The 14413-nt window shown below is 37.0% G+C and overlaps 1 pseudogene; it reads right to left on the reverse strand.

The window, feature by feature from the left end:
- Positions 1–9084: 9084 nt before the first annotated feature.
- Positions 9085–10790, reverse strand: LOC149158423 (UDP-glycosyltransferase 72B1 pseudogene; annotated as a pseudogene).
- Positions 10791–14413: the final 3623 nt, after the last annotated feature.

A 14413-nucleotide genomic window follows, 5' to 3' on the forward strand; every position in this document is an offset into this window, starting at 1 on the left:
ATAGAACCACCCCCCCGGGAACACCATCCTTGGTGTTCAATGACACCTATAACCAAAAAGATCGCTGAAAGAAAACATACTTCCCATGGAGATTTATAACTTAGCTTGTTGCAATATTTACAATGATCAACCTAATGAGAAGCAAACCAACATGAAAACATAACAACATGACAACCATAATGATATGATACCCATACCACTTATTTGAGCTTTATAACACAACTCATGGCAGTATTTACATCCATATACATATGTACATATACCAAAATATCACATCAAACATATACCCAAAACATATATCAAGGGCATTTTCTCAACCAACGAATAAGGATGGATACATAGCCCACATTTGATCTGCCATCTCCCATGTAGCTTCATCAGGCCCAAAGTGCTTCCACTACACTTTAACCTGCTTGATTGCTCGGTTTCGAAGCATGAGTACCTTTCTCTGCAATATACAATGAGGTTCTAGCTAGAATTCTCCATTTGGCTCCACCTGCAATACAAACCAGTCAATCACATGATCAACATCTTTAACATACTTCTTAAGCAATGCCACATGGAAAACATCATGGACTTTCACTATCGGAGGTAATGCAAGTCAATAGGCTACTGGTCCAATCCTTTCAAGAATCTTGAAAGGTCCACACAACTAAGGTGCTAGCTTGGCACATGATCCAATCCACAAGGAGCTCTTCTTTGGCTTGATGCGCAAGTACACTTGTTCTCCAACCTAAAACTCCTTAAACAAACTATTTCGATATGCATAGCTTTACTTCATGCCCTGTGGTGGCTTTAGATTCTTCTTGATTACCTGCATTTCCTGTTCCATTTCTTCTAACATGTCTGGTCCAATCAACACCCTGTTAACTGGATCACTCCAATTGATGGGAGTATTAAAAATCTGTTCATACAATGCCTCAAGCGAACTCATCCTCAGAGATTCCTTATACCCATTGTTGTAAGAAAACTTAACCAGTGGAAGATACTCTTCCCACTTCTACTGTTGATGCATCACATACATCCTGAACATGTCATCTAATATCTTGTTGACCCTCTCTGTCTATCCATTTTTCTGTGGATGATAAGTTGTACTGAAGGCCAACTCTGCCCCTAAACCTGTAAACAACTCCTTCTAAAACTTGGAAGTTAACTTAGCATCCTTGTCTGACATAATCTTCTTCAGAACCCCATGCAATCTAAACACATCTCTGATGAACACCTATGCCACATCACTAGCTGAATACATAGTCATCACTGGAATGAAGTGTGCTACCTTAGTCAACCTTTCCACCACAACCATGATGGAATCATGCTGTCTAGATGTCCTCGGAAAACCTATGATGAAATCCATGGAAATGACCTCGCATTTCCACTTTGGAATCACAATCGACTATAGTAGTCCACCTAGATTCATACACTCTGCCTTTACCTGCTGACAGTCCAAACATCTAGCCACAAACTTTGCCACATATTTTTTCATATTTGGCCAATAAAAAAAATTATTTACTGTTGTCAATGTCTTTTGGTAGCCCGGGTGACCTGAATATGGTTTCACATCAAAATCCCTCGAGACGATGTTCTTGAGCTCACTATTGTCTGGCACATATATCATGTCCCTAAATCTGATCAAGCCATCTATTGAGAGATGATAGTACACATCCTATGCACCTGTACCTTAACTCTATTGTAATCTGTACATAAGCTCTATATACCTCTCATCCTATTGATATGCCTATAAAATCTGATCCTGTAAGTTTGTCCCATAAGAACTCATAGCTACAATGTGATTTACCTATATCCGCATGCTAAGAGCATATGCAATCATACTCTCTTTACCCTTGATGTACCTAATCTCAAAGTCAAACTCATTGATCATGGCCAACCATCTAGCTTGCCTAGCATTCAAATTCGGCTAGTCAAACAGGTATCTCAACTCATTGTGATCACTCATCAATACAAACCTCCTACCAAGAAGATAGTGCCTCCACATATTCAATGCATGAATGATCGCTACCAACTCAAGATCATGTGTCAAATATTTCTGCCCATGCTCATTCAATTTCCACGACTCATAACATACTACTTGTCCTTCCTGCATAAGGACTCAACCAAGTCCTCTCTTGAGAGCATTTGTACACACTACAAACTATTTTTCCAAGTCTATAATCTTTAACACAAGAGCATTTGTCAACAATTGTTTTGACTGTTCAAAACTTGTTGCACATTCTTCTCTCCATTCAAATTTCTTACCTTTCCTCTGCAATGATGTAATAGGATATGCAATTTGAAAGAAGTTCCTGATGAACCTCCTATAATAGCCTGGTAACCCCATGAATGATCTTACCTCATCCACATTTCTAGGAGTTTCCCACTCCATGATATCTCTTATCTTCTCTAGATCTACTGCTATGCCTTCCTTGGAGACCACATGCCCCAAGTAATGTACCTATGTCTGAAAGAAACTGCATTTACTGAGTTTAGCATACAATTTATGCTCTCTCAATAGTCTCAACATTGTTGCTAAATGCTCGGCATGTTCTTCCTCATTCTTAAAATATATAAAAATGTCATCAATGAATACAATAACAAACTTATCTAGATAAGGACACAACACACTATTCATCAAGCATGCAAAGGTAGATGGAGCATTAGTCAAACCAAATGGAACTACAACAAACTCATATTGCCCATACCTGGTCCAGAAATATGTCTTGTAAATGTCCTCTTCCTTGATGTGTACCTGGTGATATCTAGATCTCAAATCAATCTTTGAGAATACTATTGCTCCCTTTAACTGATCAAATAAGTCATCAATCCTCGGCAACAAATACTTGTTCTTGATGGTCACCTTGTTCAACTGCCTATAATCAATGCATAACCTAAGAGTACCATCTTTCTTCTTCAAAAACAATACCGGTGCACCCCAAGGTGATACACTTGGCCTAATGTATCCCTTATCAAGCATTTCCTTCAATTGCAACTTCAATTCTACTAACTCTGGAGTGTTCATCTGATATGGTGATTTTGATGCTGGTGTTGCCCCTGGTACTAAGTCAATGGAGAAGTCCACTTCTTTGTAAGGCCGAAACTCTGAGATCTCCATTGGAAACACATCCTGAAACTGCTGTAAGATCAGGTACCTACTCAATATCTTTACATCCTCATCCTCCTTACCTTTATCACTAGAAATGTATACTGCAAATAACACACACCCTTTTCTATGACTATGTTTTTCTTGCATAGCTATCACCATCCTAACTAATGTTGCTTTTCTCTTACCCTGTAAGATTCTCTGCTCACCATTGTCATCCAAGCACACAATATCTTTATCATAACAATCCACTTTGATCCTATGAAGATATAACCAACCCATACCCAAAAGCATACTATATGACCCCAATGGTAATATGTTCAAATGTGTTGAAGTAGACATACCATTCAACTCAAATGAAAAATCTCTTACCCAATGATGGACTCTCTTCTTGGTACCTGTAACCAACTGCACTAACCAAGATTTTGCATGCACTTATTTATTCAAACCACACTTATCCACCAAGTTAGGGTTAACATAACTATAATTCGATCTAGGGTCAATCAAGATAGAAACAACTTGATCACAAAGCTTATTGTCCATCTCAATGATAGATGCCTTATGATTTGCCTTCTTATTATCTAGCACTGCATAGATACGAGGAATACTTTGCCCAACATCCCCAACAATCTGCGCCTCCTATGCAATATAGACATGAGGCCTAGAACTTTGATTTTGCAAACAATCCCTCTTAAGATGCTCCTTACCACATGTCCAACACTCCAACTGTCCTGTACCATCACCTTTATTATTTTGTTGTGCCCCATGTCCCTATCTAGCTGCATTTAACTTCTTATGTGGTGCAACATTCTCTTTTTCTTCTGCATTCTGAGGCCTTGTTCTTTTCGGCTTCCATTTACCTTTACTTTTATCTTTCCCTTTCCATCCTTTGCTGAGATTTTGTCTTACGCTTTGACTGTTCATAAAAATGCTTTAGTTTTCCAATAACTTCCTCAAGTGACCGAGGCTCATCATACTCAATCCGATCTCTAAATGTTAATGGAAATTCATTGACAAATCTCTGAACTTTAGCATTTTCATCTTTAAGATATAGTACATACCTCAATAGCTCCAAGAACTTGGTCGTATACTCCTCATCTATCATCGATCCCATTTTGAGCTCATAGAATTCCTTGTCTTTGTTGTCATAGTACCTTTTCGACAAGTACTTCTTTATGAAGAGTCTCTTGAATTCATGCCAACTCAACTCCTTTGTCCTAATGTCTCTGATCCATTTTACATCTTCCCACAAGATGTTTGCTTTACCTTTCAGGATGAAGATAGTTATTCTGGCCTTCATATTCTTTGTATACTCATGCAATTTAAAGAAGTTATTCATGCCAAGTATCCAAGCCTCTGCATCCTCAAGATTCTTCAACTCTCCATCAAAAGTAAGTGGCTTCGCTTTCTTTAACTCATCTAGCAAGTATCCCCTATCACTCCTCCTATAAGGGTGATAAGGATGACGATCATAGTGCTTGTCAAAACCAGAACTAGAATAGTACATGTGTCCATCATCTCTCCTATCCGAAGTATCCAAGAATCTACCATATCTTATTGTGTCATCTCTATCTAACTTGTGACGACCATGAGACCTACTTCCATATGCCCCATTAGTCCCATTATCTTGTCCATAGTTGACTCAGAGTGGTCCTTGTCTCTGCAATTCTAACAAACTCCGAAGAATTATTGCATTGACTTCTTCTTGTTTCTTCTGTGCCTACATGATTATGTCATTATCTGCTTTACAACCCCTTATTTATTCCTTCAAACTCCTCAATGTGTCTACTAAGTTAGAAGAGTTCCCAACACCACGCTGCTCATCTAATTCATAGGGAGAATCTTTGTAGTATACCATCTTGCTGGTCATCTTGATCTCTTCCTGCAAGACATACTATGTTAGCTAAACCAAATCATAAACAAACCAATGTACCTTAGTATAACTCAGGGATGATATCTCATCTGCAAGACCAACCAGATTAGCATAATACATATATAAACATAATCATATCAAAATTTAATCATCATCTCAACCATTATCCAGTCATTAATGCATGACCATACCCACCACACATCATAACCTCATGCATGGAAACTATAACCATATCATTGCATGAATAACAAATATGTATGATACACACACATACACAATACATACAAACATTGACATGCATATTCAATGCATAACGAACATAAACTCATGATAAATACATCCAACAACAATGGCATTAACTTTTCACATGGAAACACCACTGCAACCATAACCAACACCATGCATACACAACCAATACATAGACCACAAACATGAGAATACATATGCAACCGATGTGAATGCATGACCAACACATCGCCCATCTAGTTCAAGGGGTGAACAATGCTCTGATACCACTCTGTAACACCCTCCTCCCACATCTACCCAAGTAACCGGCGAACCATGGTAAACATGTGACAAGAGGCTACCATGATCTGATTCAAACTCCTAGGTCACCTTAAGGAAGTGGAACCGACAAAACACAACCAAAATGACCATCCACAAATCCTACAAAACCTCCATGAGATACCCCACCTTTCTAGGTGATTAACCCCTAAGGAAACTCAACATTTCAGGGACCTAGAGCCCCAATCGCTCCCTTGCCAAGCCCTCCAAGTGACTGAGGGTCCCAGTTGCTCCCATGAGTCTGCCTGAGTGTGATTGTAACCTTTTTCTGCCAATGCTATGCTAGCGACTATGAGATTTAAGGCTAAAATCTAGGGCTAAGACTAAGTCACTGCCTAGAACTTCATGGAATTTACAAAAATGAAAAGAAACATAGAGACAATGATGCCAATACAAATTCTTGAACAAAGAATTGACTGGATCACTACTAGCCATGACATACATTTTGTCAAACATGTCATAAATATGTATTCTACAGGTTTAAACAACAAATATGAGCATAAGGGTCTTATACTTATCTGAGAATCGCTAAGAAGCATTGATGCTTGATCACATTAGTTGCATTGTCTTTATTAGGTCATAGGTTCATTGATCAATAATTTACAAATCAGAACATGATGAGAACCATACATTTTCATTGTCATAAACATATTCATAACCAACATATAAACAACAAAAATAATGAGGATGCAACAACCATAAGTGCCATATATGAACTAGTACATTTTCTCATAAAATACTAAGGAAATGAACTCTTATTAATGAATGCAAAAGCCAACCCGGTATGGGAATACCATGTTCCACCCGACTGTAGATTGGATGAGTCAAGTCTTTCTTCAACCAATCACCCCTGTGCCATATTCCAAGCATGAATGTGTGACTCAAACCAAAAGAACCAACCAGGTCTTCCCGAGGTTAAACCACCTCACCCTCATCAATAGAATCAAGCTTTATCGCAATCTTCACCAAATCACTCGGCCATAAACAATAAACACATAATACCAGGCTTTACTGTAATCCCCACTGGATCACTAAGCCATAACCCACCAAGACACACAATATTTGGCTTTACTGCAACCCACAGTCCGATTTAGGGGTCACTAGGCCAATGGCTTTACCGCAATCCACATTTTGGTTCAAGGATCACTAGGCCATGTGTTCTCTCATTCAAAGATCCACCTCACTCAACTTCAAATCCATTCGGCAATCCAGCTCAACGAAAACATGAGAACCCCATCTCCCCATGGCTATTTGGAAATGGGAAGGCAAGGATGAAGAACACTATCACACCTGGCAAAAACCATGCCCATGATAGCAAGAGAACCAAGAACACACACACATAACCATGCATGCCAAATCTAGCAAGTAAATCACACATGAAAATCGATACCTGCAAGTAAACCTGTTGTAGTTGCTCGATCCCGCTCTTCCTTGCTTGATCTTTGCTTCCTCTTTGCCTTCTTTACCTTTCTTGATCCAATGTTGAAGTGCTCCAAGAAAACTCTAAGTGTCCAAGAGTGAGAGAGAGAGAGAATAGAGAGAAGACTCCAAAACTGAACTGACCAAAAGCCATGAACTAATCCTCAGAAGCTTTTTTATTAATGTGGCCTCTATTTTCTTCATTTTCCATTATTTTCCTTCATTTTCCTCCTCACATGTAACCTGTGACTTTTCACCTTCATTTTCTCTTAATTTCCATTATTTTCATAAATAAATTGCCAATTAATTTTCTCCTAATTTCCATTATTTTCATAAATAAATTTCCAATTAATGTCATTTTTCCTTTCCAAAGTCTTTGCGAATTTCTTTAGCCATAATAAACCAGATGAACACCCACACTAAAATGTCTTGCACAACATTCAACTTGGAAAAAATGTCCGATAACCATAGTTATTATTTTACCTTTATTAACTTTTATTACATAGAATTTTCACCATACAATGAGATTTCTTTTTTCACCATATATTTTTTGACTCGTGATTTCCTCATAAAAAAAATGAATCATTGTTGTTTATTGTTCTAATTCTCTAAAATCTGTGCGAGATTATTGAAAAAATAGTAACATATCATCCTCCTCCTACATCGAAAAACATCTTAATTAAACTCTAATAAGTGAGTTACATTTTTTTTTAGTTTTTTTAATCTCTTTGAGAAGGTACATAGAAAGTATATAAGGTCAAGGTCAATTGGAAGTACCACGATTCTCTTCATTTTTACATCTTTATGAAAAATAATTTGCAATGAGGAATTAAAAAAAATATATCTATTAAAATAATTGATCAAATTTGTTAAAAAAATATAAATTTATTTTTCTTTAATAAATAATTAATTAAATTAAAATTAAAATATATAATATTTTTTTCATTTATATTTATTTAAATTAGAATAAATTTATATTAAATATGGATTTAACATGAGTTTAGAGGGATTCAATTCATAATTTTTATTTTAGTGGACATGCAAAATTTCAATTCAATTTTGATGACAGATGCAAAATTTCAATTTAATTTTGATGACACACGGATAGTGTTATAGTGTTATACATCATATTGGGTTGTAAAATAAGCCACATCAAATTAGGTTGTAGAATGAACCTATCTCTGGACTCAATCATATAAAATAATCTTACAAAAAACCACCAAATCTTCTTCAGTAAAGAAGAAGTGAATATATAAACAATAACCAAATTTAGTAGGCTACTTTTCATCCCCATGTTTAATGGGTTTAACATCTTAAATCTGCGCTAAAATTTTATATTTATAGGTTAACGAGGATGATTATAAGATGATATCAAATTCTTAATGCTTTGACTTTTATACAGCCAGGGGAAGGTTACAATTTTATAGGTAATAATTAGTTGTTTAATTATATACCGTTTAAAATATTATTGAATGATGTAATTTACAATGTTTATATATTTTTAATGATTTTTAAAAATATTATAATTAAAAATTATTTTAAAATATCAAAATCATAATCATAATATCATTTAATATTGTATCACCAAACAAAAAAATCTCAAAATTTATAACAGTAAAATTACACATAAAAACTCGAAATCTTGGCAGAATGGTTTGTTGTATCTTAATCCTACATTCTTAAATTCCAAAATGTATGGTTGTTGCACAGAAAAGTTAATTTATAACAGTAAAATTACACATAAAAACTCGAAATCTTGGCAGAATGGTTTGTTGTATCTTAATCTTACATTCTTAAATTCCAAAATGTATGATTGTTGCACAGAAAAGTTACAAATTCCTTATTGCATTAATTATATTAATGACCGTAAATACAAAATGATAGTGATGGCATGCATATTCAAAAGTTAAAAATTCCTTAATTTTATATTATAATTATATTAGAGTAAATACTCATGATTACATGTCATGTAAATTCAAGAGCGCCAAGGGAAAGAGAAATTGATTACTTTATTCGAAATCCTATTTATATTCAGAAAATCCTCATTTTGTAGAGTATTTACCCATCTTGAATGGTCGAAATGAGGGGGTACGTTGGTTAGTATTTACCCATCTTGAATGGTCGAAATGAGGGTACGTTGCTAAACCAGAATCTACATACATGAATCTTAAAAATCAAAACACAAAATAAAATAATCATAAAAATAGGAGAAAACAGCATAGCACAGCCCATTTGCCATGGGTTCACTAGTCTGTGGCCTTTATGTGGTGGCGACAATGTCCACAGGTCTCATATATTTTCCCTCACTTTATTCCTTTTTCTTCTAATCTAAGTAAAATAAAACTATCATACTATGCAGGGCAAGGTGTTACATTGGGATTGATGAGAACTGTAGGCTTACAGAATTCCTGACTGGAGTTTGTTCATCGCTACTGGAAATCATGCGTTGGCTGCCGAGTTTGCTGCGTTCGTTCTCCAGTCAGACACTACAGCGGCCATGGCTTTGTACGAACTGCCCCCTTCTTTCAACGCATTCATGGCCTTCTCCTTCAATTCTCTTGCTCTCGCCCTTACCCTCATCCCACTTTCTCCTTCCATCAACTCCCTAACTGCTCTCTCCACTTCTCCTCCCTTTACGAAATCATCGCTTTCCATCTTTGCTGCGATTGCCACCTTAAACTCTTTCATCAGTAGAAGGCTGTTTATTTTCTGTTCCGCAAAAAGAGGCCAACAGATAATCGGCACTCCATGTGAGATGCTCTCCAGGGCAGAATTCCAGCCACAGTGAGAAAGGAAACCGCCGGTGGATGGGTGAGAGAGAACAGGAATCTGAGGCGCCCATGAAGCAACAACAAGTCCTCGGTCTCGGGTTCGACTCTCGAATCCCTCGGGTAACAGTTGGGAAAGCTCTGTTTCCTCGATGGACAGAAAGCTGCTGGACGGACTGCGGAGCACCCACAGAAAGCGATGTTGACTTGCTTCCAATCCCATGGCGAGTTCGGTCACCTGAGCCCTGGGCAGAGCGGCTCCGCTTCCGAAAGAAACGAAGAGAACCGAGGAAGGCGGCTGATTGTCTAACCACTTGAGGCAATCCGCCCGTCCGTTTTCCACAAGTTCATCGTTGAGTTGAAGCGGCGATGATGAGATGAGGGGCCCAACTGGATAAATGTGGGGCATTCGACGAATCTCCTCCGTGGGATTAGATATCTTTCCTTCCACAAGAGCTTTGATCGCTTCATGCTCTAGTTCCTCGAACGTGTTTACCAAAATGCCCGTTACTTCCCACAGACGTGAGCAATGGTGGAGGATCCAGTAAAAGCCTTCATCCGACCTGTCCTGAAAGGGAGTCGGCATATCACTGCCAGGGATCGGCGGAATCTCCGAGACAAGCTTTGGAAGAGATAACGTGACTGAAAGCATAGAAGCAGTGGAAGTGAAGAATACGTATGTGGGTATACAGAGCTCGGCGGCCACACCGAACATAGTGGAGCAGAAAACATCAGTGATGAAAGCAGAGACGGGAGAGGCAGAGTGGACGAGGGATGTTAGAACATTTTTCACTGATCCTTTCGATTTCTCCAAAAGTTTAGATATGTAAGTTTCTATTTTCAGATGTTCTGCGCCCTCTATCTCCTCCTCCGGCAGCTGGATGGTGTTGATGTCGAGACCCGAGGACGCCATGGACTCCGAATAAGCAGCCATGAGAGCAGGCGAGAACATCCATTTGCTGGTGATGAAGGTGATGGAGAGTCCATGGCTGCTGGCGAGGCGTTTGGCGAGTTCAGCGAAAGGAATGAGATGGCCCATTCCGATAGCAACGTGGGGCTTACGGCTTTCCATGGGTGTTCAGGGTAACTGAGTACAAGTAACAGGGAAGAGTATGATGGGTATCTCGCTTCGCTCCGGACATATCATTTTATTCTGTCGCCCCACGCCTTCACTCCATTCTCTCCTCAGTGAAGATGAAGTTAATGACGGCATTGTGCAAACGTCATCGCTTCCGTAAGCAAGCTTGAAAACGTGGGATGACATCTTTCTTTTAAACTTCGTTTTTCATTTCATTTTTTAAAGGTAAATTGAAACCACTGGATTTCAAAACTGGTTTACATGTAAACTAATATCACTTTTTATCATTAAAATTATTTCTGGTTCATCGACGAGAGTGTTACCAGTGCATTGAAGGGTAACTTTGAGGCAATCTATCTGGTTATAAGAGACACTGCCATTTGTCCAGTTATTACCTAAATATAAATTAAACCTATTAAACAACTAAGATGAAGGAGTAATCAAAATTTTAATGCCTCTTCATTGATTTATTTTTAATCAAATTCCAGTGGAACAATGCGCATCATTCATTTAATATATGATATTTTCAGGTCAGGTTGATGAGGTCTGCATATAATTAACCAATTCGGATTTGAATAAAAATTTAAAATATTTTTCGTTTAAAAAAAATAGACCGTACACATTTTAAATATATATTTGGTTTTTGTTAATAATAATTTTTCTTTATGGATTTTTTTGACTCATTTTAAATATAAAAATAAAATTTTAAGACAAAATATATAAATATATATTTGGTTTTTGTTAATAATAATTTTTCCAGTCAAAATATAAAAATAAAATTTTAAGACAAAATATATATAACTTGTAACTTCTTAAAAAATTACATATTTTTAGTTATTAAGCTCACCCAAAAAAAACATAGACCACTATATCAAAAATTAACAACTTTAAAAAAATATATATATTTTTAACCATTAAACTCAAAAAAAAACATAGATCACTATATCAACCAATTAACAAATCTCTGTGACTAGGAAAACAAATTAACAAATCTCTGTGAATAAACTAGGAAACATGTGTTATGCCTTGTGCTAACCAACCTGGACCTATTCTCTTTGATTTCTGACCTGAGCGACTCTTTGTAAGTGAACGAGGACTCCGGTTAATGAAAGAGTTAGGGCCTGACGTTCCTTAGTTAATGAAATAGGATCCTGTCGACACCTTATAAAAGAAAACATGTCGTTAGCTAAGTTCATGAAAGTGATTGACGACGGAAAAGGGGTTGTGAAAAAGATGGGGTATACTTGATCCTGTCACTTGTTCCACATCCTGCAGATGATAATAAAATTACTAAATTGCATAATGGAAAACTATATTTGGTCAGGTGCAAGAAGAAGTTGCAAATATCATTTGGTCAAGTTGGAGAGGATTACTAGACCAAAAAAGCTGGGCGACTTTGCAAATATCATTTGGTCAAGTTGGAGAGGATTACTAGACCAAAAAAGTTGGGCGGATGGGGTGTTTTAAATCTTAAAATTTTTGGATGGGCGTTGATTCTAAAATCATTGTGGCGGGGCATCAACAGTAATGGCATATGGGGAAAATTGATTTGGTTTAAGTACATGAAGAATAAGGATTTTACCTGTTGGATGAGACAAGGTGCAATTGGGAAAAAATGTGGATCTAAGATATGGAACAGTTTCAACATGGTCAAAAATATCCTATTCTAGAACATCTCATGGATATTTGGTTCTGGTAATAGTATTATTTTGGGTAAAGACAACATTATTGGTTCCGTTGTGATCCCACTTGGTATAGTGGAATTAATAAACCACTTGAATAGAAAGGGCATATTTGTTTTGAGTCAGATGATCAGTGATTGGAGTGGTAATATACCAATCTGGCTTGACTCCATCCAATTGAACCTTACAGGACAATATGAACTGGATTGGTTCCAGCTTGTGAAATCATTAAAAGATGCAGGTATATGTTATGACAGCAAAGGGGATTGCATCACCTGGGCTGGAAAAAAGAAGAAATCTGGAGAGATTGAAGTGGCGGATTGCTATCTCAAATTATGTATGAAGGAGCTACAGGATGCAGAATGTTATTGGTTTTATAAGTTTTGGAAAATTAGTATTCCCATAAAGATTATCATTTTCCTTTGGTTAACATGGCAGAATAAGAATCTTACATGGGAAAATTTACAGAAGAGGAATCATCATGGACCTGGGATATGTTATCTGTGTAGGAAAGAAGGAGAGGATAATTGTCACTTATTCTTACACTGTCCAAGATCTATAAGCATCTGGAAGCACTTCACCACCAAGATGCAGATTCCATACATACAGTTTAATACAATTGATGAATGTTTAAAATGGTGGAGTACACAAAGCACAAGTTGGCGATCACTCACACTGGTTGTCTTCTGGGAGATCTGGAAAGGCTGAAACCAGTTGATTTTTGGAACCAATAGATGGAGAGAGGATTTAATCTGTGAGTACATAGAACAGTGGACCAAATCAGATCAGAGAGCTGGCACCAAGCAAAAAGAAAAGAGAAGGCAGATAAGGGGATGGTACAGGTTACCAAATACCCGGCGGGGTTTTTTGATGGGGCAGCACAAGGAGGGAGATGTGGATGTGGAATTTGGCTAAAGGTGACGGAAGAACAAGAGTACTGGATTCACTGGAATGTGGGAGAGGGAACAAGTATGAAAGCAGAAGCAATTGCCTTATGGGGATTACTATGGTTTACCAAATTTTTGGATATCCCACAAATACAAATATATGGAGATTCCAAATGTATGGTTGATCACATTTTGGGGAAGAATAATATTCAACAAAATTCCCTACAAGGCTGGCTGAAACGCATACAAAGCCTATGGAGCACTCTTCAACAATCTTCCATACAACACATCAGCAGAGTATACAATAAGAACGCAGATGAAATGTTGAAAAATTGATTACTAGCCACACAAGAAGGTATGCATATCCAAGTAAAGATGGGAACAATATTGACAAAAGTAGGAAGCATTAGGATGTCGGGATAAAGCTTTAAAGTTCAACACAAAGGAGCAAAACATCAGCACAAATAAGTACTTTGCAAATTTTTTGTACCATTTTTTGTAAATGTTTTGTATATGGTCTTGTATAAAAAATACAGATGAAAGATCACTTATATTTAGTTGTATGAAGAACAAGTTCTAGATCAGATGTGTACTTAAGATTTATTGTTTCCATTATGTGAATTTGAGAAATATTTTGGAAGGGGCAGATGCTATTGTAGGAGTCTAATCTTTGTTGCATATTAGCATATGGTTGTAGCTGTAGAATGTAGTGATATAAAAGAGACAAATTTTTCCTCCTAAAAAAAATGTGGTTGGAAATGTTTCTGTGCCGAATTTCCTCGATGTTTCATTTCCAAATGTGCTATTATTTATCACTGTCGATCATTATGTGAATCTAGAAAATAATAAGGCTACCCGAAAGTCCAGGGAAACTCTTATATGATTGATACAATTTTCCTCCACCATTACTACTTCGTTTCTTTTACCTTTCTCTTTTTACAAGGGTTGAATACGATATTGTTATCAGTTGTTTTTAGTGATTTTTTGGATTTTCGAGTGTTGGAATTGGTGGAAAATTTTAAGGTGAAATATTGATTTGTGTTATTCA

Source organism: Pinus tabuliformis, chromosome 5_2, assembly GCF_031772625.1.
Source record: "Pinus tabuliformis cultivar Carrire ecotype Pingquan chromosome 5_2, CPIR1, whole genome shotgun sequence".
Classification (NCBI taxonomy): domain Eukaryota; kingdom Viridiplantae; phylum Streptophyta; class Pinopsida; order Pinales; family Pinaceae; genus Pinus; species Pinus tabuliformis.